We start from the raw sequence: 25,502 nt of genomic DNA, 5'->3' as shown, positions 1-25,502 counted from the left end.
TCAGATTCTTTGTCATTATCTTGTTTTTGATTCTTTATGTATTGTCCAGATAGAGGTGTCAACATAGTGCTTTATTGCAGAGAGCATCAATATGTAAAAAATGCAGGGAGAAAAAAAATCTTTATTTTTCCCTGTGCTGTGCCACAAATAAATTGTGAGAGGAATGAGCAAGAAACTGATTCCACTTGAATTGTGGTTGAAGAAGGGCATTTCATCCTTCTCTGTCATGCAAATCCAGTTTGATTTTTTTGGAAATTCTATTACCATCCAAAATCTGTTCTAGCTTTCCTCATTGCAATAGATTTTGCTTATAATAATGCACAACATACTGTATCCTTTTGGCACAGATTGATCTGGGGGAGCCGAGTGGAAACATACATTAGTGAGACAATGTAAAGATTTCACACTCCTGCTGCTTCTGCACTGCTCGCGTTTGAGATAAATGACAGACTCCGGGACACCAATTCTCCCCCTCGTTTACACTTTCTCTAGACACGAAGGAAAAGATTCAGAAGCCTAAACATAGATATCTAATGCCATTTTAAATGCTTTGGGTACCTGAGACATCTGTCAGGGCTAACAGGTGTGACAGATGACTTAATGCCTTTTTTAGCAGTGGTTGAGAGCCAGGGTGGGATGCCCTCAGGCATCTAAAATAGCACCAAATGTCTTTCATTAGGTACCTGCATGGCTCCTGAATGCCCTGCTGTAAAATGAAGTAGATCAGGTAAAAATGCTTTAAACAATTCTGTAGGCATATTTATATGTGTTTAACCTGGGTTACCCCAGGTAACCCAGTGAAAGTTAATTTGGAAGTAAATGTTAGTGATAAAAGTGAGATTTTTCTAAATTTTCTTCTGTATCAATTTAAATTCCTTTAAAACTCGCTTGTAGTACAACCTCTATGCAAATTTGCAGTTGTACAACAAGTGAGGCAGGGGCTTTGGTTTTTAAATGATCAGTTACAAAGCTCTAGATAATCCCTCCTATTAAGCTTGTTGTGTTTTGAACTACAGAGATTGCCGCTTGTAAGCTAACGAGTGTCAAACTCCCATCACTGGATCAGGCAGGTTTCCAGCAGTTTGGACAGAAGATGACTGTTCCCATCCAGCTGGGGCCATTGTGGAGGTGAGGCTGTGGACTGTGCAGGGCTGTGAGCAGGCAGAGCCTTTGGCCTGAGGTGAAGCTGTGCCACAGCAGTGGCCTTTGTGCAGTGCCCTCACACACCTGGGCTGTACCTGCCCTGCTGGGCCCTCCCCTTGTCACAGGCAGGGACAGGGAGAGCTCAGACTGAAGTTCTCTCTGCAGCAGAGCTGCTCTGAGGAACCCTCACCTCGCAGCCCATGCCCCGGATGTGCTGTTACTTCAGAAGTTTATGCAGCATCTCTTATTTTGAGGAGTTTGGTAGCTGGGTAATGCAGATAGTTAAATAAATTCAATAAACTCTAAATGGCATGTTCTGGAAGCAGTAGTTACCCATCGAGCTCTGTGATCAAAAGGCAATGTTTTGGTATTATATTGTGTGTTAATGTTCTCTGTAGTCAATGTGTAGTTAAACAATAAGGCACAACAGGCATTAATCCCTTTTAAATATATTCCTGTCATGATGTCAGAGGTGTCCCTGGGAATGTGCTGAAGAGTGTGGTAGTGTAACTGCCTCAGTGGTACAATAATCTTTCATGAATTCATTTCTGAGGGCATCACATGGCTGCTACAAAATGGAAATTTAAATAAATAAATGAAATCCTTAAGGAGTTGCTCTGCAGTTTACAGGGGATTTTGACTGAAGTTTGGCCTCCCTGCTGCTGCATTCTGTTTCCATGTGAGTTTTTGCTTCGTTCGTGTCCAGACCAGTGTGCCATGGTGCCAGCTACCAGAGCTATCAACGCTGCAAAGCACACACACAACTGCACTCAGTGCTCCAAGTAACTTCTCCAATATGTGCTATCCATAATTTTATTCAAAGCAAAGCCAGAAATAATTTGTGCTTTAAAAACAGCTTGAGTGGTGAAAACCATAATGCAGTGCAAGTCATTTTCTTCTTTTTAATAGTGCTTGACACTTTCCAGTACAGAACATCTACCTAACAGTGCATTATTGCAAAGTACAGGAGGAGCAAACAAAAATAGGAGCAGACGTGTTTCTTGAGGTTTTTTTGGGTTTTTTTTGTACAAACACAGTTAGTACAAGATGTTTTTATTTTAAAATATGGAAGTGTATATATTCATAGGTTTTAACATCTGTTCATTTCTAATTGTTTTATTACCAGCTATTCTTAAATATTTCAGAGAAAACCCAAAGGCTTATTAAAATTTTTAGTGAGAAAGCTTTTTTTTTCAGGGCATACAGAATGTTACCTCTAAAGAAATATTAGTGAATTACTCCTTTCCCTTGACTTTAATGACTTTAATTATACATTGTCTTAAAGGAAATCTACACAGGTTCACTGTTTTTCATCTTCACTGGATAAAAGCTAATCTTGCCCTGGAATGTGGACAGATGGGGAAAACCATTGTAACCATTAGTTATGACTGTTTCTGTGCAGAAATTGTTTTTAACTTGATTTTACTTTGAGAAGGAAAACAAACAAATTCATCCACATCCCACTATATTTTGGTTGCTGTCTGTGTGGTGATCAGCTGGAGGACAGTGACATAGAGCATTTCATAGGCTGGAAGCCATGACTGCAAAATCAACATGGAAAGATAATGTTGTGTTAAGAGATGGCACAATTAACGAGCGGGCAAGAATGTATTGATTTTGTTTCCTTGTGAAATTATGTCTTGCCAGGTATGGAGTTGAGAAGGGTCTTTTCTGTTAGGGCCACTGGAAATTATTTTTGTTGTCTTTATTGTGGAGTATGATCTGTTTCCTAGAGCTATTTAAAATATTGATTTTAATTGGCTATTTGCATATGAATATGAAATTCAGAAAAAGCCTTTGGTTTACTTTATATAGTGGGGTTTTTTTCTGACATTTGGGATTTTAATGCTAAAAATCTTATTTTTCTCTTATCTCTGTATTTTGTGGCCTCAAAGGAAGCTGGGGAAGGGGATCCCCTTGTGGAACTGGCTTGATAGTGTCTCGTACAAGTTGCATGTAATCCTGTGAACCCACAGTCATTTCTCTTCCTGCTTTTGTGCTCCAGTGCTGCAGCATCTAATAAATGCATTAAAAAGTAAAAGCAAAGCAGCCAGCAGCACTGTGACAATCATAAGGGTGAAGAAAGAAAGATAGGAATTTTCATGTTAAATCTAACAACAAACAGAAGTGTTTGTCGAAAAATTTGCAATATCTCATAATGAAGGGCTAATCTAAAATAGAACAAAATTTATTCCTTATTCTTTCCTGATATATATCCTGATAAATAATTTATATATCTGAAGTTTAGGTATTTATATATCATCTGTAAATTTCTGATGTTCAGCTAAACAGACAATGCTGTCTTACTATTTATTTATTTAGTTATCTGATTCTTAGTCCATAGCTTTAGTATACCAGGCCTTGCATGTTCATCCCCTATGGAAACTCAGTATTCCTGGCCTTTTAAGCCTTCTTCCTTGCCTCTAATAATTTCATTGCCCATCCCTGGACCTCCTCAATGTTTTCTGGTGTTGACTCATGTAATTGCATTATTGTATTTTCAATGTTTATTCTGCTTCTCCATGTGCTGATACTTTTCCCCTGTGTGTTTGCAGTTCAGATTGAAGCTAATGTGTAAGCAGGACTGTGCAGGGGATAGTTCTAGCAAATGGCTCTGAACCTCCTTTAAAACATGGGGTAAAAACCATCTGCAGCAACCTGTGCTGCCTTTCACACCTTCCTTGTTCCATCTTCCTTCTGACTTCAGCCAGGACCCAAAACCACCTCCAGTGCAGAAGGAGGGAGCTAATTCTTGATTCCTGGCTGCTGGACTCTGAGGGTGTCGCTGGCAATTCCAAGTCCACCTCAGTGCAGTTTGGCAGCTCCAGCTGGTGTGCTGCCTAGGAGCTCTTGAGGAATTTTCCTGGCCTGGATTCTCTGCTTCCTCCTGCTCATAAACCCATTGTGAGCTACATCAAGGACTTTAAAGTGTGGAAAACTGGCATGTGCAAAATATTTTCTTTTTCCTTGTTCGTATCTCTGAACTGGCTTAACTGCAGAGGTCATGCTAGGGGAGGGCTGAATAAGCTCCCTGATAGCAGGCAGTTGTTAAAGCTGGCTGGTTTTGTCCAGCTGCAGCCAGAGAGCAGTCCACATTGTTCCCTCTGAAGTGCCCTGCCTTGTGCTTGAGCTTATTAATTTGCTATACAAGTTTGTTTTACAATTTACCATGTCTTCCACAGAGACAGGGCAATTCATTATGTCACTCTGCCTTCATCTCTTTGTGCCTTGGTAACCACACTGGGATACTTAGGAAGGGAAAGACCTCATGGCACATTTGCTGAGGGTCTGGATAGTAAACCAGAAAACTAGTTAGGTTAAGAACTGCATGTTCCATTTGCTAATTCAATTCACTGGTGGGTTTTTCAAGTTTTGTTTTGTTTTTCCTTCACTCTTTCCAGAACAAGAAAATTCAGTTGGTTCTGCTTCTTCAGTGAAGTTTAAAGCTTTCAAATCCTCTCCGAGCTGCACAAGTAGCAGAATTCATGCTTATAAAACTTAAAATACTTTGTCTTTCAGGATGAGAGAAACAAGATAGGTGGCAGAATTTTATTGTAGACTCGACCAGAGACCCGATTAAAGCCTGCCAAATCTTTGTCTGCAGAAACCCATTGCAAGGCTAAGCAGTCAAATCAGTTTTATAGGGACCTTATACCCCATATTTCAGTAAATGCTTTTTTGTAACTCTTGTGTGTAAAGTGAAATCAAAATAATTACCAAAATAAAGAGGCCACTGTAGCATATATACTGATGCATGTCAAATTAATCCTTTAAACTGTTTGAGGGCTATTAAAACTGTTCTTTACTTTCCAAATTGGATATTTCTCTCAGGGAGAAAAAACCAAGGCCTGAAATTTATCGAGTGTAATTAGCTGCAGCTTGCAGTGCCAGCTCTTTGCTGTTCTTCAGCAAGCTCTAATTCATTTCCCCCACACCTGATGATGCTGCAGGTGCTGAAGGAACTTAGGAGGGGCTTATGCATCACCAAGTGCTTGAGTGGTGAGAGGTTTTGAAACATTTAAAAGAGGAAATGTAAGAGGAGAAAGAAACTCCTGATCTTTACAAATATAGATACAGGCATCCTACACAATCCATCCTGTAGTATTCTGACGTAAAGCTGTCGAATGAATAACTTGGCATGCTTCTCAAGACATATGAGTGTAGATGAAATAATTCTTCTCATGGCATATTCTATAAATGATTTTAGGGTACAAGAGACTATGCATTATTCCTGCTGTAAATATAAAATTCTTTTTAACTGTTGGATTTTCCTATTTTGACAGACATAGTGCTATTCAACAGTTTCATTTATTATGCGTGTAAATGTGTATACAAACAAGAAAAATCTGAAACAAAATTGTGAATCCATATGCTAGAGACCTTCTTCTGAGTTTGTCATTGCAATATTTATTGAAATAGAAGACAAAAAAGCTCTTTCAGCCTTTGAGTATGAATCTTATGTACGGTGAGCAAGTCTGTCTGAACTGTGTTTTATTTTGTACATGCATGTACACACAGCACCCATCTCAGAGAAAAGGGTAGGGTCATACTGTGAGCACAGTAGAAACTCCTATTTCTTCCATGTGGCAGGAATGGATTTTGGCGGGGGGGAAGCCATATTTGAAGCAGAGGAATAACCATTCTATTCTTCTAACTTAGTGCACAGAGCTGACCTTTCTCATAACTACTTGACTCACTGCAGAAATTGCCTATGTGGTCCACAGGTCCCCTGTAACACATACACTGCTAAATGAGGGGGAAAATTCAATGGTCAATGGGTAACTAGTCAATGGACTGGCTAGAAAGGTAGTAATTTTTGCATGTGCAGGTGTTGAATTTTTCTCAGACTTCCATAGTACTTATTGGTCTGCCAAAGAATTAATAAAAAGAGTTTAGATCCTAGACTAAAATATGGAAATTGTAGTTGTACACTTTGCATGCAATCAGTAAGTGCCTTTCAGCCCTTGCTCTGTTGCTGAAAGCCAAGTGTGCAGTTCTAACTGCTGCTTAGAGATTACATTCAGTAAAGTGAGGAAGCACATTCCCAGGGGAAGGGAGCTGAATACAGAGGTGTACACAGGTGTATTTTAAGGTCGGTGGTTATCTGTGCAGAGCACTGCATGGCATCCAGACAATGGCACACTTCAGGTCCTCCTTTAGGAAGGAATTACGCAGTAAACTTTAAGGCAATGTGTAAAGATGGCAGATCAAAGTTGTTATTGACATAGGCAGATACAGCCCCACAGACACATCCATTGTGAGCTGTAGTTTTGAGGCTTGGTGTTAACTCTGAAAGGAGCTAACAAAGCCAGATGAGCAGAAAGCAGGGCGGCACATGAAATTGATTTTTGACAAGTGAAAAACTGCTCATACTGGAAGAGCTCCATGTACACATTGCTTCTTTCTTCCCAGCCTCACGTACTGCAGTGCTCCACCATCAGCTCTCTTTCAGGTGATAAATCATTTTGAGGTCTCATCTACTTACTGACTTCTGGTGTATGTGGAATAAGGTATCAGAATCTATCCCTGGTAAACCTAATTATATCTCTGTGACTGTGAGAAATCAGCTCTTTGTCTCAGAAAAGATTGCCTGCATCTAACACAACCTTACGAAGTCACAGAAAACCTGGGGAGAGGGGGAAGAAAGGAGCATGCCAATGCTGCCATTTTAAGGAATTTGCCCATCCACTTAAGAAGAAAGGAGAGGCACTGGCTGATTTCAATGTTTGTGTCTCCTTTGTGTTCTCACAGTAACTCGGAAACATTCAAATATTGTAAGAAATTTATCATTAAATGAGTTCTATTCTAAGGAAATGTTCACTAAATATGAATTTCAGGAAATTTGGTCTTCATTGAAAAAAGGCTTCACATGTCATAAATCACTTTGACTGTGTTTGCTAAATAATTGTATGCTATAGAAATAGCATACAATTCAAAAATCTGAGTTGAGAGCTTACCTTCAAGGAGAATGACAGACTGACCTCAACTGGGTCATTTTTCACATGGAATCTCTAGGGTGCTAGAAAGGGGGAAAAAATAGTTTCTAGGGAAAAAAGCCCCTATCTGAAGGAAGTACTGAATTGGAAGCTGATGGTGACCCAGTCTTAGTGTTCTAACAGTTTTTAGAATTCTTTGATACATTTTCTTGTGTTTTTAGAAGACTTTTTTCCTCTTTATTATTTGCCTTTGGCTGTGTCAGTGCATTGAGTGTAATCTGATGGTATCATGTAACTGTACAGTGGTTTATTAATAAAAATTAGAGTTAAAATACAACTGCTCAGATCTTAAGTTATCAGAATGGATTTTTTTTTTTTCTTTTATCAAGAGGTAGATTTATCTTTTGCATGCCCCTTATCTGGCAGTTGTCCTTGTGCTCCCACTGTCAGTCACCACAGGTGGGATCTTTGCTCTGCTCTTGTGGAAGCGAATTCCTACATTCAAGAGACAAAATGAACTGGTTAATATCGTCAAAACATTTGTCAATTTCTCAAATTAGGTGCAAATTAAAAGAGGTATTTTGCTAAGCAGAGCTACTAATAGGAGCTATATTAATAATGAAAGGTAATTTGAAAGCATGACTGCACAAGCAGAACAAGGCTTTGAAAAGGTCCGAACATATGCCTGTGACTGAATAAACCCATTAATTCCTTACACATTTCCATTCTTATTCCAGGCAATCAAAATGAAAATATGCAACTCTTTAATAGCAGCGCTTTAGTGTAGCAAAGGAAGATGTGTTATATGCAGGATATCACAGTGCATATGTGGTTGCCTATAAAAAATCATGCAGACTGGCAACACACTATTTTCCCCATCAGAAAAAAAAGCATGGATTCTTGTGGAGGATGCTTTGCTTACAGAACTTCCCTTGCTGATCACGTTTCAGTTGCTTCATGCTCAACGTTTAGCAAATCAAAGTTAAAAATTTATGAATTATGGTAAACACACCAGCTTGCTGATTTATGATGTGCAACAGGGAAAGAGAAATAAACTACTGAAACATTGTAGCTTTTGTCCTACTGTGGGACCAGCTAGTCTTGCATGCTTTTAAATGTCCCTGTATAACGGAGGAGTCATTCAAATATATAAATATTTACTTGAGTGGTGCTGCTGTGATATGTTGATTTGCAACATTTTTTTATTTTTTAAAAATCTTTGTGCAGAAGTTCTGTCATTAGTCAGTAGACCTGAAACAATGGATCTTGCTTTGGAAAAGAACTGATGAAGTGTTCTGGCTGGATTTGCAAAGAAAGAGTAGGGTTAGATAACAGGTCCTGTAACTGTTCCCTAACCTTTCACTGTCCATCTCTGACCTGCTTTAACCAAACCAAGAATTTATGACTATCACTAAATGACTCAGCATGATTGGGGTTTGTGTTGCTGTTCTATTTCCCAGCTATTCTCCCTGTGTAAGAAAGGGCAAAAGTCTAGTACAGGTCTTATTGATGGTCACAGCAGTTTTACAAATGAATGAGAATTCTTCCCTTGAGATCCTCTGCCACCAATGCTGAAATATTTGATAGAGGAACTTGCCTGAATATTTGGTGGACATGAATATCCTTGGTATGATGAGGAGACATGGTGGCAGAAAGTAGAGAACAGGGACTATTTCAAGGGCAGAAATGAGGAATAGGAGGGCAAAGAAGACATAAGGAAAAGAATAAAAAGGTTACAATTGAAGAGGGAAAGAGAAGGTGATAATGGGAAGAGATACGATTTTTAAAAAGTAGTATGAAGAGTTCTACACTGAAACCTGTAAAATGAAGGAAGGCAAGAAAAAAGAGAAATGGAAAGAGAATGGTTATTTGAGTCTCTTGAACTAATAACTTCTGAACCTCTGCATTTAAAAGAATTGCTTTTTAAATTCAAGGAAATTAGAGAATACATCAAAAAGACATGCTGTGAAAATGGCTGACAGCAATCAGGAAATTCAGAGTTAATGCTAACGCTATCTCTACTGGCTGTTGTACTGCTTTGTTACTGGGGTGGCTCACACTTGTTGTCCTAATCTTTAATACAAGATGTATTGTGCTTCCTATCAGAAAAAGGACACACTACCCAAATTGGTACACCCATTACTTGTCTTATCATCCCCTGCTTAGACTTTGCTTCAGGTAATTTTAAATGAGAATTTCTGAAATCTTGAAATTAAACTTTAGTTATTAGACATGATCCTTCAGACCTTGTGTAGGGAGCAACTCCTCCTCATTCTGAGTTTGATAAATGCTTCCCTGCATATATAATAGAGCAGCCCTGAATGAATTCATATTTGCTTTTGCCTCAGGAAGAACAGCAAGGTTAGGTAGGTGACTCTTAAGTAAGATCCTTTGTCTATTGACATTATTTTTGAACACTTCTTCCCCAGGCTGTGGCAATGTGTACTAAATAAACAAACATCACACCTAGCAAAGCACATGCAGCCACAGAGGTGAGTCCCAGGTGGCTGAGAGCTGTGCATGTGAATTATTTATTTGGGGAAGGGTGTTGATAGTGTTATCCTGTCACCAGTTTTCTCAAACTACTAGTGTTTGGGTATTCAGTGGTGGAAATAGTTAGTATCTAGCTTATTTTTCTTTTAATTACAATTAAAATCAGTAAAGTTCACTGTAACACTATGTCTGAACCATCAGAAAAACTCCCAAGAAGGGAATAAACTGCTGCTTTTCCCGGTGGCTGTATTGCTAGTCCTTAAGACATGTCCCAGAAATTTTTGCCTGGCAAAGCCTAATGTTTGTAGTGGTAAAAGTGCTAATTTCTTGTCTGATCAAACAGATATGCTAACTGGTGGAATATTCAGCCTCTTCTAGGCCAGTTTCATTGTTTACTTGCAATAAACAGAATACAATTAATTGTGGTGCATAACCACATATAGCAAACAACTTTTGTTAAAGTGAAGTACCTTGATTCCAGCTTCAGCCGCAAAGAGTATTATCTCTGTCTATCAAATTATCAGCAGGATGTGTGTCTTGATTTTTCTATAGATGCCAAAGCAGTTAATATCATTTACCCACTGCTTTTACAGCAAAAGAGAAGTTCCATATGATAGCTGAGATACCCTTTCATTCTGAAGCCAGTCCATTAAAGTGTGGGAGAAAGCCTGTCAGGAAGGTCACTTGGAGAAAGGGACCCATGTTACTAAGAGACTCAGATATGAAGATGGAGCAGAAATTACTTCTGAGTCTAAGGGGATTGATTATTCCACTGACTGTGCCTTTCATGTTTTATGTTTTGTGCTGTAAATATTTATGGCTCTCGTATTTTGTTTGTTGTTTTGAAACATAATGAGTTTTTGTAGCATAAGCAACCTCCCTGCTCTGCCAGCCCAGAAAGAGACAGTGAGTGCAATGGAAGTGTCAGGAGAAGCCTGGCATGGCTATGATGTGACACTTTGTCTAGTACATTGCCATGTTATTCCTGCAGAAGTTTGCTAATTAGTCATTAAACTAAAGTTACCCCTACAATCTTGTCCAAAATGTCACATGGATAGCATTGATTCAGAGCCAACAGACAAAAATGATATTTTTTTTCAAGCTGTCTGCATAATGTTGCATTATTTTATGTGGTGCCTTTCAGTCCCTGCATGATATGTACCCATTTTAGCAAGTGCCACGAGCTGGATTTGGAGAGGGGAAACAGCCCTGGGGCTTGCATGCTGGAATGACAGAGGTTTGTGCAGCCAGGGCTGCTGTGCAGCTCAGTATTCACCCATGCTGATGATGTGTTTTACACTCCTTGCTAGATTGGGTGCAAGGTTTGCATGTGGAAGTGACTGGGGCAATGCTCTGGGTCAAAAATTCTACCCTGGCTGTGCTTATATTAGAAGGAGATGGTGGATATGTCCCACTGTCTTCTGTGCCTTAATGTTATTAAACCCCTCGAAGGGAGTAAAGAAGTAGAGTTTAGGAGGCAGGAGGAGCCAGGTACCAGCCCTGTGAACGACCTGCAGAGACCTGGGCTGGGTGAAGCCATTGAAATGGGGTTTCAGTAGCAGATGCATGCTGTCCACTCTTAGTGGAATTTCTCTCTGGTTTTAGTGTTGTTTTTAACCGAATTAAAAGCCTGGCAACTTGCTGCAAGCTACAGATGTTTTTAGTTTGCCCTAGGGGACAGAGCTGTGAAGAGTGGCCAGTGTAGCCCTTAGAGAGATGTTAACTATTCTTTATTATTTGGCTGTCACTTAAAAACCTAAGACAAGATCACTGAGACCCCTCTGTGTGACAGGGCATGCAGGGGGCTCATGTGGACAGCCTGGAGGTTCCTCTGTTCCAGAGCTCTGACCCATCCCCTTCCAGTGTGAGCCAGCCTCAAATTCAGGGCCACAGTGGAACAGCACTGAACTTCCCCAGTCACCTCAGCAAGGTGAAACATTTGGCACAGTTTTGTGTACTGTTTTTTCTGGGAGAAATCACATTTGAAGATCCTGTCTCCCAGTGTAAAGTTCAGCTGCTCCATCAGTTGTGCCTTTACAGTGCTTGGCTGGGTGGCTGCATTCATGGATTGTGTTGGGTTGCTTTTTTTTTAAGAAAAGTGAAACACCACCGAAAAAATACTCCAACAAACCCAAAACAACACAAACAACCCCCCCTCAACTGTCACCAGTTTTTAATATGTCATAATTTTTAAATGGAGGTTCTTTACCCTAAACTAGCAAGCAGTTATTGTGTGTTTATCCATGTTCGGGTTTTTTTTCAAAAATGAATGTTGTAAAAAGTTAAGTGGTGCATAGAACTATTTGAGGAGTGGGGAAAATACTTGCAGTGTACATTTGATAAGCCAAGCCAGCACATTTAATCACAAGGTTATTAGAAGATAGTTTAAGATATCTAAAGTTTTTGTAGGCAGATAAAACCAATATATAGAAAGGGTACCTTAATTCAGTGAAAAGGGGCAAAAAAGTTCACATCTGAAAGGGGGCTTTTTGGTTATTGTGGTGGGTTTCTTGTTTTTATATAGTAGGTCTGATTAACAATTAAAATGATAGCTTGGTAGATGCAGTGAATTCTATCGGTTGTGGTGTGATGTTGGTTTGGAAGCCTGTGCTTGAGAAAGTAATTGAAAATGCTGAAAAGAGATTGTAATTGAAAAGAAAGTCCTAGGCTTTGTACGCTACCTAAGGATCACTTTTTCATGGCCTCGTAGATCACAGCAGAGGAACCATTGTGTTACTCAATATGAGGCTCAATATAGTTTAATTGGAAAGCAGATACTTTGGTTATTAGACTCGTAATTGAATTAAATGAAGGTCAGATTTAAATAGCTAATGGCCTTTCTGACTTAAAACTCTTCTAAGATGAGTAAATGGTAGTGGCAATAAACTCTTCTAAGTGATGATGGTAGTAGCAGTACCTCTCTTAAACAAAAAAAAAAAAAACAAACTATGAGATTGGAAAAATCCTAAAATCTAGGAAGATCTAGGTGGAATTTTAAACTATTTAATGTTCTCTTGTCTTATTGAGCGATTGAGAAACAAGTTTGTAGCAGCCAAGAACTCTTACAGCAACTAGAAGTGACTGGGAAGTTGAAACAGGTCATCCCAGAGGCAAAGAGGGAAAAAAATCAGCCCCTGCGGAGAAGAAATGGAAGTTATCAGGGTTGTGTGGGAAATGCATTTCTCTAAGAAAACCAAGATTTACATTTCAAACCTAGTTTTTTCTTTCCTTTTTGTTTTTATCCAGGTGAGATACTGCCTCTTCATTGATTTGACCTATGGGGAGAAGTTGAGAGCAGCTGTAAGTGACATTTTGAGAAAAGTTAGATCCTAAAAACTGCTCGTGTGAGTGACTGGCTGTGGTGGTGGGCAGGGTCTTTACAGCGATGTTGAGATCTGCTGTTGTGGAAAAACTGTGCAGTAATGTTTGCTGCAGTGCATTTCTCAGTGCTGTGTGTGTGCCTGTGTGGTGCCTGGGAGATGGACATTGGGCTCTGGGGGAGCTTCAGCATCACCTTCAGGGAGAGCAGGGTATCAGGATTTGTGCAGAATCATTTCATTTCACATTTTATCCAAAGGCTCAGGCAGCCAGTTGGGCACCTGATTTTGGGCACGTGGCTCTGGAATGGGAACCTTGCAATGCATGTCTGATATTCCTTTCAAAGCCTTGTTAAGTAATGTGCTATGCTTTTTACATTATTATTTTGGGCCTCAACCAACAGACATTAATATGTGGAAAAGCTCCCATTGACTTTAAATATGGCTGCCTTAGTCACAGGTAAACTGATATTATTAGAATGATTTTATTTATAAGTAAGTAGGAAGTACAATTGTCTGTAGCATTCTTACTATTTTGCCCTGTTATTTACTAATAAATAAAATAAATTTTCATTTAAACTGTTGAGTAGGTACACCGTGGCTGTACTTTCATATAACATGAGAACGATGTTGCCTGATTTGAATTTTTAGAGGTGGAGACCCAAGGCATTTTTTTGGGTTTTTTTGACTGTCTTTATATTAGATTTATGAAAAATAGAGTATGTGTAGCTCTGGGTGGTTCTAAACATGAACTTTTCATTACTTGCATTATTGGTCTTATTGATGCTTCTTTTTTTGTCTTAAAATGTTAAAGAATTATACTAACTTGTAGCGAGATGGAAGAGAATGCTAATTTAGAGGACTTCCCTTAGTACTCTGAGCTAAGTCTGGGACATGCCTTTTGGACACTGTAATGCCTTCCTCAATTACATTTTGCAAGGAAAAAGTGACTTGTCCCAGAGCATATGACAGTTGAACAGACTGTGGGGTTGTATACATGTTAAATTCCTGTTAACATTAATCAGAATTACATGAGCACACTGAAATGAATAAACCAGCTGACGTTGCCTCAGATACCTCACAGAAATGCCTCTAACTCCTGCAAACTGTGCCCATTCCTCCAAAGGGTGTTGGATGTGACCATGAAAGAAAATGTGAGTACTGAATGCAAAGAATAGAGTAACATGACCAAGGCAAAAAGCAAGAAAAGTTATTTTTGCTGCAGAGTTATTAATGAATAAGCCCATAAAGGGCATAAACCCACCAGGAAGAGAAATGATGTAACATGGAGGTCCTAGCCCAAATTTTTAATTTGTGAATGAGAAACAGCACGTGGTAGATGTTGCATTAAGCTGGAATATTGACTGTTGCTAAGCTTTTTGCTAGGAATTAGTTTATCCTTCCAGGAAGAGCTGCATGTGTTAGAAGGCAAAAGAGCAGGACAGATGTGACATGGTGGGGCAAATGGCATGGGGATGGCAGTGACATTGAGGAGGAAGAGTTACTGGAGCAAACAGGGGATAAAGTATGAAAAGTGATGAAAAACTTATATTTTGATGTAAGTTGATGCTGAAGAGATGCAAGGCAACAAAGAATGACATAAGGAAAGTCAGCTTCTAGGCATATATTGTCTGAAGAAATCATTAGATACACAGGAAAAAAATGAGAAAATGTTACCAAAAAAAAGGAGGAAATGGTTAAAACCAAAAAGAACTAGCATAAAGAAGTCTAGGATTACAAACATACAATTCTGCCAGGGCAGAAAACAAGAGTATTTTAACTAGAAAGATGTCAGAGCTGAAGGATAAAAACATTTATAGTAAAAGATGTCAAGTTGGTCAGTTCTTTCCTGCCAGGAATGCCCACAGCAGGACATAATAGTAGAGAAAGCAAATGTTGTGGAGGAACTGTGCCTGTAGGTTGGCAAACCAGGCCTTCCTTCCTTCTGTAGGGAATTAAGAGAGGGCTGTGGTTAGGAGCAGAGCCTGGAGAAAACCAGAAGTTCACAGAAATAGACCTGAAGAAAAATAGGAAAGGGAATATTTGGAACAGAAGAGAAGTCAGCATTGTGCATAAGCTGGAAGTAGTTACACAGATAAGCATGAAAGAAGGGCAACTGGGAAACATTTTGAATATTAAGAAAATTGTGGGTATTTTGTCAGAGTCCTTCCAATTTGGGGACAAGTTATGTGTTAACACACACCAAAAAAATGAAATGTAAAATTGGAGCTGCTTTTATGGGACCAAAAAAAAAGGAGTTGTGTATTATAGTGAAAGTATATTTATTTAGTACCTTTTGGCTATATAAAATTGGTTTTGGACTGGTTTTAGGGTTCTTCATAAAACAAAGACTTATTAAATTTACTTGGCAGCTGTGCAGTAAGGTAAAAATGAAATAAGCTCTGCTTGTTTGAGTTTATCTTTTTTTTCTTTCCCTTCAGCCTTTGGCAGTTTTCCAGTTTTTATTTTAAGCAGATTAGACCCAAAACCAGTGATTACATATAACATCTTTGGAAACTTTTGATCACATTTAGCTATCATGAATTGTAGGGGGAAGTGTCCTGGAGTCCAGTTTGTGACCTAATTCAGGGTAGGTTTAGTGAAGGAGCTCTGCTGGCCGGGTTAGCTGGGGTAATTAGGGCCCTGAGAGGTGGCTCAGTTTCCCTTTCATCCTGTGACATGGGCACTGTGCTGTACTGAGGAGTGTTAATGAGAAAGGGACTGTGCTGACTGAATTACTGCTGTTCAGCCTCACAAACTAAATAATAGAAAATAATAGTTTTTTTGAAATGTCACTCTACAGGGGTTTTAAATATGAATGGCTGTATTGACAGGTCAAAAATTTTTCCCCTGAACTATTTTTTTTAGGACTAATTAGTCATTTCCACCCATTACTTTAATGAAGAAATTTAGATTTAAACAGGTTTCGTTCATTTGCAAGGACTGGCAAAACAATTTTCTAGATATAGTATTCAAAATATTATGCTACTCTCTCCAGCAGGTATAGGATTAAGTCAATAAAAGGATTTGTATGCTGACCTGCCATTCTTCATGGTAACATTGGAAAAATGAAGTAAATATATATAGACCTTACAATTATAGACCAGTGTTTTCGGAGGAACAAAGGTAGTAGGCTTAAGAGAAATTACCTAATAAAAGGTGGTTGGTAGGCACTTTTCTGTATTGCTATCTTTATGTAAAGCCATCTTTTTTTGTACAGTTTTGGATTCCTTATTGAATTTTGAATGTTGAAGTATTTTCCATACTCAGTAAATTTTATTCTAGAGCTTGACTTCTTTTTTCTTTCTAACTTGGACTATTTGAGCATAGTTTAATTTTGTATACCTATGAGATTCTAAAGAAGATTTCCATTTCTTTCCTTTTACTGGAGTCTTAGCTTAAACCTCACATAAGTTACGTGTTCTGCTTTATTTGCCATCTTTACCTTCTGACTGAAAAGAAATATTTCATCTGGGTTTTTTGTTGTTTCGTGGTGGCTTTTTGCCCCTCTTTTATGAAAGACTCAGATTTTAGTACCAGTGCTGCCTGTGTTGGCTGAAGGCTGTAGACTGCAGTAGTGGACTGCACTTCAGATCTGACTTGTTAAGGGAATGCTTTCTTTAAATGCAGCCTTGTAACTTCTTTGATGCTAAAAAGTGAAACTTCTGGAGAAGTGCTTCAAGTGGAGAGGTCATTGTTCAGCTGGAGCTAAGCTAATTCCTTGTGATCATAAAGATGATGTGTGGAGTTCTGACTTTCCCTGGGTTGTTCCTGAGTCTTTTCCCAAATGCACCAAGGGGGGGCTATTTTACTTTGCTGCTAATTTTATCATTATTTTCATGTTCTCTTTTGAAAAGTTTCTGTTATTGCTGTAAATTACTTTACTCATAATAAGTATGTCGTTATGTTGAACTTTTCAAGGGAAATCTATTCATCTTCAAATTGAAATACAGTTTTCAATTTGTTTACAAAAGAGAGGAAAGTACCCTGTACACTTGAGACATAAATACTGGTGGTGACTCAAGGAGATTTTTGTGAAAGTTGATTAGGTCTGTGCTTAAAAACAACTGGTTTTTGCTTATGTATTAGAAATTCTAAAACACGGTACTTGGGCAAATTGAAAAGCTGCCTGCAAGATGAAAAGAGATAAAATTGAAGCTAACAGAGGCTTACATTGCTACAACATTTAAATAAAATTGTGTTGATTCTGTGATGTTCTATTCATTATGGCCTGAACCTTTAAATATTTGTGCCTATGAATAACTGTTTATTTGAGCAAGTGTTCCCATTTGTATATATATTATCAAGAAAAGATTCTTGGATCTTAAAAAATAAGCTTTACAGAATCATTGTGCAGATCTTATCTTTATCTAAGACTTTTATTTCTCTATTCATTACATATAATGTAGTATGTGACCTATCTTAACAAGTACTAGTTGCTTTAGATTCTTGAATTTTTAAGGGTTAATGTTTTCCAGCTATGTGTGAGCATCCCTCACCCTGGGAGAGATTTATCACAGGACAAGTTCAAAACTTTGTAACTTGATTTTTTTTGTACGCTTGGCTATTTTGTTCTAGATGCTTAAAAAGCAAGGGGCAAATACAAAGGCAGCCTCACTGAATAATTGCCTCCCACACCTGAAGGAAGCAATTCTGAAGACTAAAACAAGCAAGGGATTTTAGGACTGAGTGAACACTTCAAATAGCCTATAATTCAGAAAGGCTACCTACAAGGAAGGAAGAGATGTCATGAAAGGGAGGCAGAAAAAAAAACCCTGAGTGTGCCACTGAGCAGCTGGGAGAGTGATGAAGTACTAAATTCTACCAAAACATTTGAAGATAGAGCTGTAGTATACCTTAGTGCCATAATGCAACCATATGTATGCAGCTGTCATAGGAGAAATTATGGATGACCTATTAAAAGTGAGAGAGTTTAGAGAATGCCCAGCAGAAATCCATCTAGAAATTCAGGCAGTGAAGAAACCATCATGTGGAAATTGCCTGATCTAAGGGAGATTAAAAGACGTTTGCTTGGGGTTGGTTTTCTTTTTTTTCAAAGTAATCAAGATTTGTTTTTCTCTCTATGTAGGTGCCTTATGTAGGGAAAGAGATGAACTTTAGTTCCAACAAAGATACACAGTCCAGAATGCTCACAACTGGGCTCTCTCTCCTCACCCATTTATCAGCTGGCTGTGTCCAACTGAGCAGCAAGGACACAATCAACAAAAAATGATATGGGCCTGGCACTATAGTGTTCAGAAAAACTGACACATTTATCTAAAACTGTAGAAAAGCACTGTCCTTGCAAACATGCCAGTCACTTCTGGCCTCTGGAGTTTTAAAGTTTTAAAGGATGAAATTAACTCAGGGCAATATTGTTGGTTTGCTCTCGTGGTACTCTAAATGCAAAAGCCTCAAAATTGTGTTCACAGCGTTGGCTGGTACAGTAATGCCGATGCAGAGTAAAAAGGTTTTACACTGAGGAAGGAATGTGTGCAAATAAGTTCCTGTTCAACAAGTCTCCCCTCCCAGATGTGCTTTTCACTCCTCTGTTTGTGAGGTGGCAGAGGGAGGCTGTTACAGCTGCCGTTATGCCAGGTGGTCCTGGGTTTGTACCACAGACTCAGGCCTGGTCTCTCTCTGAGCAGCTGTTGGCAGCTGCTTTGCCTCTCAGAATCACCTGTAAAGCTCTTTCATCTCAGTTCATGCCTCTATTGGCATTGAAGACAACGGGGGTCCATTTGCATCACTGGGGGTGAAGCAGCAGCTCCAATAACTGAGGGCCCTGTGGGTCTGCAAGATCTGATGAGACTGGATGAGACTAATTTGATTTCCCTGGTTTAGTTTCATTTCCAGATCTAGCAATGCGTGGATCAGGGAAGGAGGTTGGGGTGTAGTTATGGGCAGGGGGGAGATCACCTTGTTACCTGGTTGTATTGTATATATAATATATATATTTCCAAGGGACAGGACACATGAAACCAGGCAAGGCTGGTTTTATAACACAGAAAGCCCAGTAGCTGCATAGCCATGTAATACTTAAGTGTAATTAATTGGAACTTGAGATAGTGAATAAAAAATAATCTGAGAAAAAAAAATTTAAGTATAAAACCATTTATGTGTCTCTATAGTTTACAGCAACATATGAAATCCACAGCTGTATGCAATATTTTAGTGATAATGTTCTTTTAGAACAGAATAATATATTGCTGTGGTATTATATTAAATGCAAGACTTCTGAAAGGAAACAGTCCCTTTTTTTTAAAAGATGAGTAAATACTGACACAAACTGTCACGATGTACAACCTATAAATGTGGAATAGACAATTATCCTTACAGGGATTTTTTAGCACCTTCATTTTTCTATTAACAGACATGAACATAGTATATGATAAAGAGGATGAATGATGAGCAAAGGAGAGGAAACTGAAAATACTAAAACATGGGGGTTTTTTTCCCCCTAGGTAGTAATAAGAAATCTAGTAAATAGTAAGAAATGGAAGACACTGTATTTGCATAATCAAGGTTCACAAGTCATGAGCAAACATCTCAAACACATTGATAGAAACCTTTTTTTAAATTCTGAGTTCTCCAAGGTCTCATTCTACACCATTTTTAGGGTGGTTTTTAACATTCTGGGGCACTGCTGCTTGTCACCCTGCACATCTCTGTGGGAGCAGGAGGGGATGGGGACACTGGACCCTCTAGGATTGTGGCAGCTGCTCTCACCAACACAGGTGAGCATGCAAGGGGTCAGGTGGGACCAGTGAGGAGTCTGCACAACGGGAGCTCCCTCCCAAGGTGACAAAACCCTTTCAGAGCTCAGAGTGACCTGCAGGGGACACTTGGGGACATGCTGCCCATCCAGGTGCTCTGTGGTGGCAGTGTGACAGGGCTCAGGCTGGCATCCACATGGGGACACTGTGTGGTTCAGGCTCCAGACTCTCCAGACCACCTCTGTGGTGTGTAACCATGCAATCAAACTCAGCTGCAGTTGGAAACTTGTGTTAGTTCGTGCCCTCATATTTGTCCTGAGAGATTCACTACAATGTATCCTGCATTAAGATTTTCAGCTAAATAATGTTGATAAATACTGTTGGAATTGGTTCAGGGGCAGAATTGGTTGAGCAGTGAACAGTGAAAAGAGAGTCCTGTGCCTTGAACCATGAGGGATAAAACTAAATCAGAGCAATCCCTCAGGTTCCCAGCATGTGAATGGAATTACAGAAGTAACAAAACAATATTTTTCAATGTAATTATTTTATTTACTTCCAGAGCACAGATTTCTAAGCAGAAATGAATTTAGAACAAAAAAAATAATTCTTGCTGTGGAAGCAGAGCTGTATTTTAACTTCCAAGAAAGGCAGACATATACTGGTGTTGTGGAAACATAAAAGCTACTTCTATAAAACTAACTACCACATGAGTGTGTAATCTTTGAAGGCTGCATTTACTTTGATTAAAGAACAAATTATGCACATCCATAATTTTATTTAATGCAGTTTGGATTGCTTTGGGTCATTTATCTTTGGCAATAAGAGTAAATTTGATCAGCGAAGCCAAGAAACTACAGGTTTTTCAGTTTGATCACCATGAAAGCTTTGTTATGGGCAACAGATTTAAAAATAATTCCAGGAGGTGGGACTAATCTGGAGTAATGGTACAAGTTAAACTGTGATTTCATAAGGTTCAGGTAAACCAAAAAGGCAAAAGTATTTTATTGTCACAGATTATGTTGCAGTTTTGTTCTTGTGATAAAGAACTGGAATGAAGCAAGTCTCCTCATCTGAATAACTGTGTATTCTCTGAAAAAGTTCTGCTTTTATATTGCAATGTATTAGTTAACAAAAGCAATCATGCAAAAACAGAGCACATTAATGCAGCCAGATAAATTCTTATTGTGTACAGCTGTACAGGAAACAAATACAAAGTTAATGCTTAAATTTATCAGATATTTTCCATTAACTCTGTATTTAACAAATTATCAGCTACTGTGTGTAATATCCAATCTCGAGAAGTCTTAATGATCATGGATGTGCACAGTAAGAGATTAGCATAAAATTAGCACTGATGCAGCTATTAAAGAATCTCGAAAGATTGTGATATCCTGGAACATAAATTGGGCTGCAGAATATATCTGAGCTTTGTCAAAACCCCCAGGCTAGCTGAGTTCAAAAATACTTCTTTTCCCCTGGGGTGCAGTCCCTATGCTCCTTCCCCCTGTTTATTACTTTGTACTAATCTTCAAATTCACAGAATAATTTATAAAGCTGTAGGGGACCTGCTTCCAGCTGATGCATCTGTTAGGATCAAACCTGAGAAAGGAGGCAAGTTGCTGAGTGAGTCTTGGGCTTCTAAGTGTTTTCATTTCCATATTTGCTTTTTTAGCACAATGCTTGGGGTGGGAGTTGGGGAGAGTGTTCTTGGTTTTTTGGGGTTTTGTAGTTGTTGTCGTGGTTGGGTTTTTTTAAAGTTTCTGAAGTTTGCACTTTCTGGAAGGGTGCAGCAATCTCACTGTATATCATTTCATGTCTATATTATGGCTTCACATTATCTGGTACTTACTGTAAATCAGTCTTTTTAATTATATTGTGATAATGTCCCATTTCCAGTCATTTTCTTCAACCCTGCTCGTCTCAGAGGGTCACACTGAATTGCAGCTTTTTACCCCATTTCATCTCTGTACTGAATGCTTCAATTTTTAAGATATCTAACAGGACTCTCAGGGAGCCAAGCATATTTTTAAAAGGATCTCTTAGCCCTGTAGGGAATATTGTCACTAAAATGAAATATTTCCAACATGAAGCAAACTCTTTAAATAGTCTGAAATTAATTCTGAATCTTTTCAACACCAGAATTTGGGATGATGTGTTTTCTTTCATATTCCTCCTCCATCTCTTCAAACTGGCTCGTTTGTCCCTTTTGGATACAACTTCCTTCTACTTGCAAAGCAGTAATTATCCTAATTACGCTTCAGCATTTAAAGCCATCTTCTGGAAGATGATTTACAAGAATTACATAAGAGATCTATATACAATGACACACTTGCTTGTTTGGCCTGAAGCATTTTATGTTTTCCAGCTTAATCAGAATTCTTATGATGAGTAGAGAAGTTCTAATGAGTTTCTGCATGAGTTTGTGCCTGAAGATGCTTTCAAAATTGTACTTTCTTCTCTCTGAACAGCTGAGGTAGTAAAGCAATGCTGTATTACTGTGACTTGCTCTAAGGTGTTGTGACTATTTGAGATCACAGTTTCCACTAGCTGAAAAGGTAAAAATGAGCAAAGAGTGAGTGGAAGCTAAAAACAGTATCAAGAACAACAGGCAGATTGATACACTCGTGTGAACCAACACGTGATTCTTGTTCAAAGTGGAGAATTTAAAGAAAATATGAACACAAGATAATCTGCAAAAACACTGAAGCTTTTCTGCCTCTGCTTTTGAGATCTCACAGCTGAAGCTTGGGACATAAATTTGATCCTCTGGGTGGTGGTAAGGTAAACAAAAGTGGATTTTTATTTTTTTTTTATGAGGACCCTATGGCAGCATTTGGTTCTTCTGTCTATTTATTTATCAGATCAGCTGAAAATGAGAGGTAGGGCAGGATGTGGCAGTAACTTGATTATGTCCATTTAGAGTTTTGCATTCCTACCCAAGATTAATCTCAACTTTGTTCTGCATTGTAATTTTGGAAAGTTGGCCATTGACACACAGATAACATGCACAGTGAACTGATATTGCAAGATAACACAGCAATGAGAGTCATGACTCAGTGAGCTTGAATCCATCCTGAAAAGCCCACAGGAACATGACAATATGGCTCATGGTTTAAATTAGCAGCCTGATTCAAAAGACTTCCATCACAGAATGCTTTCAGTGGAAAATGTGTTCTAAGTAATTTTCTAAGCTTCCAAATCATAATCCCTAGAACATTTCTGAGGTGCAGTGCTTGCTTGCAGTGCAGTCTAAAAACACAATCTTCAAAAGCTGGTTTTTCTTCACTCTTCAGAAAAATTGAGAATTTATTCCAATCCCATTTGGCTTACTACATCTCTATATACACTACTAAAAGTATGAAGTATCAACATAGAGGAGTTTAATATACATTTAAAATTGATTATAGAATCATCCAGGAGCTTTGCTTCTTGTAGCTTTTGCATCTGCCTCTAAAGGAGTAATGGGAATGTGGTTCAGTACAGAAAATCTGGTGGCTTCTTGGGGTAAAACTGTTATAGCAGAAGTGCTTGTAATGAAAAGTAATTGAGTCATCTACCATAACATATTCTACTTTCAAAATGTTGAGGTTATGATGATGCAGTCTTGTCCTCGACAACATTTAATTTTTTTCTTGGGATGAGACAGGCTATGCCAAGCTGCTTATTGGGTGAGATTCCCCGCTCAAAGTATGTGTTACTGCTAGCACAGGGAATGACTTATAGAAAGAAATAAATTATTGACTGATGTTTTCTTAAAATATAACATCAAATATTAAAACTTTCTTGCAGGGCAGGTTTTTTTAACAGACATTTCAAGTGAATTTTTGAAACTACAAAAATGCTTCAGCAGCTGACCAAGCAGCTGGAAAGGTTCACCTATGCTTCCATGTTGGTTCAGATCCCATTATTCCTATGACCTTAAGTTATAGGATAGGGACACTTCAGAAATCTCAGTGAGGTAAAATTGAGGTATTGAGTGAATTCTACTGCTGGATATTCCTACACCAGGCAAGGATTATATTAGTACTTCTCTAATTAGATTACTGCCTTTTAATAAAAGTCTGCAAAGTAATTGTGATGTAAATGACCGTACAGATTTCATGGATCTGGGCCTCATTTGGACTCACATCTCATGTTCTGAGAGGCAAAATGTAAAAGGAGGACTTCTGTCTATATGCATACTAATGAACACTAAATTGTTTTGGGAAACAATTAGGTCTTCCGATTATTGTGCAATGTTGTTCAAGTCAAATATGACCTCAGAAGCTTAGCAACCAAATTATTCTCCTATTCCTTGTCCTTTAGCCTGCTTTGATATTCATGCATAATATTTTCCTAGGTGGGTCAAGGTTTCTTGTATTGTGGGAAAAATGGGCAAAAAGTAATTAAATTTCAGATTATGCTTATTTGGGAATGTGAAGACCGAAGGAGATTGCCTGGCTTAGAGCTCAGCTAGTGGTCAGCATAATAGGAAGTGAAATGTGATATTGACCAAGGCAAAGTTCTGCACATTATAGTTTCAACTGCTCACAGAGATTACAGGCATGTAATTACCTGTAATCCCTCAGGGGGGAAAAAAGCCTTGTGGAAAGGTTAAATAGATGTATCTTTGAAGCAGAACTTGGTGGTCAGGAAAGTTCGTAACATTGGATAAACCTAGAGAATGGGGGTTTGGAAAATAAATCTGAAAACACTGCAGTTCTGTATTTGGAATCAATTGTCTACCACAGTTTTAAATCTTGTATTCAGTTCTGATGAGCTATTCTACAAATGATATTGCAAAGAAGATAAGGATTGGTGGATTGGTATTCACTGCTGCAGCATATCATTGTATCAAAAGGCTTAGCAGGATTCAAGAAAGGATTAAATATTTCCTCTAAAAATGAGAACACCCATGTTTATGAAAAATAGGGTAAAAATTTGTTGGAAATATGCCCTGAAGCTGAAGGGCTGAGAAGTCAGACGGTGACTGGAAGTAAACAGAAAGCAATTTCTGTTAGGACAGTTTCCCTTGCATTTGCTGGAGCTGCAGTGCTGGGAAGTAGCATTGTACACAAAATATAATAAATAAATGGTGTTTAGCATAGCACAGGGGCTCTCTGGCTCTCTCTATGTATGAGAGATGTACATGTGTGACAGAATTCATTGTGACAAAAAATACACTACACTGACTGCTGGTGTTATATGTTTACGTTTGAAAACAGCCAAATGGAAGGTTGAATTCTTCCTGGAAGAGATTATCAACGCACTCCAAGGAATTCGTGAAGGAACTCAGATTTCCTAGTGGGTTTTGAGGTCTCTTGCTGAGGGTATCAGTGTTACTAGCACTATAGCTGGACATAAACTTTAGCAAACAAAATTCAACCAAAAATAGTGTCAACATGAAATCACACAGCCTAGATCCTAGTGAATTTTTTTTTAATTATATCTTTCATTTCTGTAAAGTTTTCCAGAAAATCTTTCCCCTTGTTCTGTATTTTGCCTCTATTTTTATTTTTGTTAGATTTAAGTGTTTATATTTATACAATATGTGGGATTTTTAGTTCAGCAGCAAAACTTTAGTTGCATATGGCTACTAAAGGTAGGAAAAAAATGGTACCAGTGAACAGACTATTTCTGCTCAAGACTGTGTGCACTCATTAACAACCAAGTCTCCAAGAGACAGTGAAGATACTTTATTTGCTTGCACTTTTCCTGTTTTCTTTCTATGACAAACTACCTGTATTAAAGATTTTATCACTTAGCATTGCATAGGAAGGGAGTGTGATTGCCTAAATCATATTTTATAATGGTTTTGTTCATCACACTCATTCAAATTCAGTGAAACCCTGGTTTTGCTGAATTAGCTTTCCTGGAAACAATAAGTAATACTCCCTGTCAATCACCTGGCAGGAGGT

At 38.5% G+C, this 25,502-nt stretch overlaps 1 protein-coding gene across 6 annotated transcripts in view; it reads left to right on the top strand.

Annotated features, from left to right (window-relative positions):
- Nucleotides 1–25,502, top strand: part of SEMA6D (semaphorin 6D) — a 411,819-nt gene that overhangs the window by 215,783 nt on the left and 170,534 nt on the right. For 5 of the 6 annotated variants that reach the window (XM_071441515.1, XM_071441514.1, XM_071441518.1 and 2 more), the window contains one exon: nt 12,819–12,872. The exons of the other annotated variant lie outside the window; for it this stretch is intronic. The gene's annotated coding sequence lies outside the window, so the exon portion shown is untranslated. The remainder of the gene's footprint in view (nt 1–12,818; nt 12,873–25,502) is intronic. 6 annotated transcript variants of the gene reach the window in all.

This window comes from Agelaius tricolor, unplaced genomic scaffold (assembly GCF_023055355.1).
Source record: "Agelaius tricolor isolate 1412-34295 unplaced genomic scaffold, bAgeTri1.0.p SCAF_16, whole genome shotgun sequence".
NCBI lineage: Eukaryota > Metazoa > Chordata > Aves > Passeriformes > Icteridae > Agelaius > Agelaius tricolor.
The sequence above is the reverse complement of the archived record's forward strand: the minus strand, read 5'-3'. Positions and strand labels throughout refer to the sequence as shown.